Source organism: Sus scrofa, chromosome 14 (assembly GCF_054392235.1).
Source record: "Sus scrofa isolate SSC_HxYL_T2T_F1_AM1 chromosome 14, Sscrofa_HxYL_maternal_Yorkshire_Landrace_v2.0, whole genome shotgun sequence".
Taxonomy (NCBI): domain Eukaryota; kingdom Metazoa; phylum Chordata; class Mammalia; order Artiodactyla; family Suidae; genus Sus; species Sus scrofa.
In genome coordinates this window covers 154,579,834-154,585,108 of record NC_139396.1, presented here as the reverse complement: position 1 = coordinate 154,585,108, position 5,275 = coordinate 154,579,834, and positions in this window count along the sequence as shown.

Below are 5,275 nucleotides of genomic sequence, written 5' to 3'. Positions count from 1 at the left end.
GTTTTTTGTAGCTCCATAATCGGAGCTGTAGCTGCTGGCCTACGCCACAGCCACAGCAAGGCCAGATCCTTAACCTACTGAGCAAGGCAAGGGATTGAACCTGCGTCCTCATGGAGAACTAGTCGGATTCTTTTCCACTGAGCCACGACAGGAACTCGTGAGGTTTGCTGTTTTGGTTATATTTGTTTTCATCCAGGAAGGAAGACGGGGGGGAGGTGTGTGGGGGGGGGTACAGTGGGGAACTCTGCTGTGGGGAATGACATTTTCGGATTGGAGTCATTTCTGGATGTGATCCCACATCTCCTGCATCAGAACCTCCAGAAAGTATAGGATTAAAGTGCAAGTTCCTGGGTGTTTCCTTGGCTGCAGAATCAGCCTTCACAGACGGGGGGCCAAGGATCCTTCTGTAGCAACAACGAGGCGATTCTGGTGCAGATTCAATCTAAGAACTGGGGACCTGAAGATAAGCCTGCTTACAGCTGGGATTTTTGGTGCTTTTTAGGGCTGCACCCACGGCATATGGAGGTTCCCAGGCTAGGGGTCCAATGGGAGCTACAGCGGCCGGCCTACACCAGAGCCACACCAATGCCAGATCCGAGCCACATTTGCGACCTACACCACAGCTCACGGTAATGTCAGATCCTTAACCCACTGAGCAAGGACAGGGATCGAACCTGCGTCCTCCTGGATGCTAGGCAGATTCGTTAACCGCTGCACCACAATGGGAACTCCTGCTTACAGCTGTTTTACCTTCACCTGTGAACTGTTCTCAGAAATTCTCCACCTGCAAAAGCACTGCCCAGACACCAAGGCCCATTTACTTGCCACCTCCCCCGTGAGACCACCCTTACCAAGTCCCAACAGCCCCATGGGAATCCCACGTGATAGCACCCCACCCAGCATGGCCCAGATGCTCCGCACAGGTGTGTCCATAGGCGTTTTTTTGTTTTTGTTTTTGTTTTTAATTTTTGAAAGCATAGTTGAGGAGTTCCCGTCATGGCGCAGCGGAAACGCATCTGACTAGGAACCATGAGGTTGCGGGTTCAATCCCTGGCCTCGTTCATTGGGTTAAGGATCCGGTGTTGCCGTGAGCTGTGGTATAGGTCACAGACACAGCTCAGATCTGGCGTTGCTGTGGCTGGAGTAGGCCAGCAGCTGTACCTCCGATTAGACCCCTAGCCGGGGAACTTCCATATGCCGCGTGCAGCCCTAAAAAGACAAAAGACAAATAAATAAATAAATAAAAGTATAGTTGATTTACAATGTTCTTTCAATTCCTGCTGCACAGCAAAGTGACCCAGTCATACATACATATTTTTTTTTCTCACATTATCTTCCATCATGGTCAATCACAAGTGATTAAAGAGTTCCCTGTGCTGTACAGAAGGAGCTCACTGCTTATCTGGTAAATGTGAGAGTTTGCATCTACTAAACCCAAACTCCCATCCATCCCAATCCTCTCCCCCCGCCCAACCACCGCCCTTGTAGTAGATATTCAATGAATGCTTGAATTAAGCACCTTAAAACCTTTCACCTCTTCTCGGTAGGCTGTGGAGAGAAACAGCAACAGGGAGCGCTGCGGCCAGGCCTGAGGTGGCCCCTGGCTCTGCCACTCTGAGTGAGGAATCTTGGATGCATACATGCTTTATCTCTGAGGCTCAGCTGCCCAATTTACTGATGTGGCAAATGCACCTGCCTCATGGGGTGGGGATTCAGTGAGCGGATGGGCATCAAGGATAAGCATCTTCTAACCAGAACTGTCACTCCAGCTCGCTGGGCCTGATTCCCCCTACAGAGCGAGGAGGCAAAAGTGACATCAAAGGGTCCCTGTTGCTGATGCCCAAGTCTGTCTGCCTCCTGTGCTTCTAGTCGCTGGCCCTGGAGGCAGGGGATGCAGCCCAGCCCTTCAGGCCCTTACCCCACCTTTTGGGGGGTTACCTTTCTCCTACATCCCTGGCTTCTGGACCCTCACAGTACTGCTGGTCACCTTACAGAGGCGTTTTTGGGATTGCTCTTCTACAAGTTTCTCCAGAGCCTGACATTGCACATTCCAAATAGCTGAGCTGGCCACGTTTTACCTAGAAAGGGGGCGATCATTCATGTTTCAGCAATGCTTCCAAACAGCCTCTTCTCCCTTGGAGGTCTGCAGACTTGCTTTTCAGAAGTCTAGTTCTTATCTCGCCTGTCCTCCCCTAGGACTGGGGTAAAATGCCACAGGGCTGCTCTTGCTCCAGAGCCAGTACTGTCAAGCCCCACCCCGAATCTCCCTGGGGGCTGGCTCACCAAGGGAGGAGCCCACAGCCCCGAGAGGGAGAGGGAGGCGGAGGCGGAGGGGCTGGCTTCTGCCCTTTTCATAAACAGGGAGGCCTTGTCACGGAGGGAAGCAACAACTGACTGTTCCAAATTAGCACGATTAGTTTGGAGGCGAGGCAAATTCAGCATCACCTCCTTCTCCCAATGCTGTGCTCCTCTGTTAGAGAAACCATCCCATGCAACTCTTAAGAGAGAGAAAAAAATCAGGTGTGGCGTTCCCACTGTGGCTCAGCGGTAAAGAAGCCAGCGAGTACTCAGGAGGACTCGGGTTCGATCCCTGGCCTCGATCAGTGGGTTAAAGATCCGGTGTCGCTGTGAGCTGTGGTGTAGGTCGCAGACACAGGGGTCAAATCGGAGCTACAGCTTCTGGCCTGCACCACAGCCACAGCCATGCCAGATCCAAGCCACACCTGCAACCTACACCACAGCTCATGGCAATGCCGGATCCTTAACCCACTGAGTGAGGCCAGGGATCGAACCCACATCCTCATGGTTCCTAGTTGGATTCATTTCTGTTGCGTCACAATGGGAGTTCCCCTTTAGCACTGATTGTGATGTTTTAAGATAGTCCACTAAAATATTATGTATCTGAATTAAAGGGTATTTTGACACGAGGAGAGTGTCTCGCTTGCCTCCCCCAGCCCCACCCTTGCAGGAGTGGGAAGAATCACTGAGACTTGCTTTGCCAACAATGTACTCCCTCAGGTCACAGCTACCAGATCCTCAAAACCCTTTATATCAGTGTCTGGAGAGCACAAACTACTCCAGGGATTTTTTTTTTTTTTTTTTTTTTTGTCTTTTTGCTATTTCTTTGGGCCACTCCCGTGGCATATGGAGGTTCCCAGGCTAGGGGTTGAATCGGAGCTGTAGCCCCCAGCCTAAGCCAGAGCCACAGCAATGCGGGATCCGAGCCGCGTCTGCAACCTACACCACAGCTCACGGCAACGCCGGATCGTTAACCCACTGAGCAAGGGCAGGGACCGAACCCGCAACCTCATGGTTCCTAGTCGGATTCGTTAACCACTGCACCACGACGGGAACTTCTACTTCAGGGATTTTAAACAGAATAAATACAATACAGGGCACTGATCATGAAACCCAGCAGGACCCTGCATGGCTTCTGGGCACAAGCTTTTCTGTGTCTCCCATTTCTTGTTTTTTGGAAATAAGCTTCAGCCTCCAAGGCCTTCCCTGAGCTCCAAAGAGCAGGTTCCAACCCACTGCTCATCAGGGAAGGGAGGGGTTGCAGAGACCAAGAGACAATAGTGCAGCCTGGGGGCAGGGTCCTGGGCCCTCCTCTAGAAATACACATAACACTATCTGTGAGTCCTTCTGCAGAACTAAAACCCCCACAGATGACAATAAGAGAGGAGGACCACCAGAACCAGTCCTGGGGCCCTAAACACCAACCAACCTTGAAGAAGAATGAAAGCTTGCACCGGCCCTGATCTGTGGCCCTGTTTTCTACTCCCAGCTATAAAACCACTTCCTAATCTCCCCCAGGGCACACAGTCTTTAGGGCATTAGCCTGCTGTGGCTCCTTTGCCTGGCAAAGCAACAGAGCTATTTTTCCTCCTTCGCCCCAAACTCTGTCTCTGTGTTTCTATTTGGCACCAGTGGACAGAGGTCGAGTTTCGGTAACAATCACACAGATGAAGGAAGATCTGAGAAGGCAGAAGAGAATGAGCAACCTGGAGATCAGCAACCAAGGAAGTCTCCACCCTCCTGGAGCTGGAGGGACACACAGACTAAGCAGTGTCACCAGAAGCAGAAGCAGGGTCGTTTGATGGGCCTGGAACCACGGCTGGAGGCGGCCTGGTAGGGGCTGGGATGACAGAGCGGAGCTGGAGCCATGAAGGAGACACAGGCACTATTGGAAAGTGTCCTCCGCAGGTGAGAGGGTGAGGAGCCCCCGGGTCCTCCAAGCTCCAGTCACCACTAACTGTTGGTTGGACCTGGCCAGATGCAGGACAGGGGCGAGGACAGACCCAGCTCCCAGGTCCTTTGCCCAATTCTTCCACCGCCTCCCCTTGCCACCTTCCCACCAGCCTCTCTCCCTGCCAGGTCACTCCACCCAGTGTCTGGGTCCTCTGATGGGAAGGAGACTCCCTTGGCCCATCTAGTCATTAGACTAAATTCACCCACCTGTTGTCTACACAGCATTAGCGATGCTCCATCATTTTCCAAAGACATTGGGTTACATGCTGGGGCAGACACACCCTAAGGTGACCCCTTGTAAAATCCTCTCCCCTGGAGTGTGGGTGGAACATGTGACTTACTGCTAGCCCCTGGAGAACGTGGTCAAGGTGATGGGATGTCACTCCCAAGATTACATCAATCAAGGCTCTGTCTTAGAACTACCGTGAGAGAGACTCTCCCATTGGACTTGAAGGTCAAAAAGCTGTGCTCTGACATGTTTATAGAGAGCTCTGCAAGGCAGGGAACTGCAGGGGCCTCTAGGACCTGAGGAGCCTTCTCCCAACAGCCAGTAATCAGGCAGGCCCTCAGTCATACAACTGCAAGGAAATGAGACGTGGGTTCTCCCCACTCATGTCCTCAGATGAGAACACAGCCCAGTCACCAATAGACTGTAGACTTGACCCTGAGCAGGGGACCCAGCAAAGCTGTCTGGACTCCTGATCCATGACATCTGTGAAATAATATACATGTGTTGTTTTAAGCCACTAAATGTGTGGTAGTTTGTTACACTGCAGTAGAAAACTGAGACACACACACACACAAACCCTAAAAAAAACAAAAATGGGGAGTTCATGGCTCAGTGGTAACGAACCTGACTACTATCCCCAAGAAAGTGGGTTTGATCCCTGGCTTGGCTCAATGGGTTAACAATCCGGTGTTGTCATGGGCTGTGATGTAAGTCACAGATGTGGCTCAGATCTGGCATTGCTGTGGCTATGGTGTAGACTGGCAACCACAGCTCTGATTCAACCCCTAGCCTGGG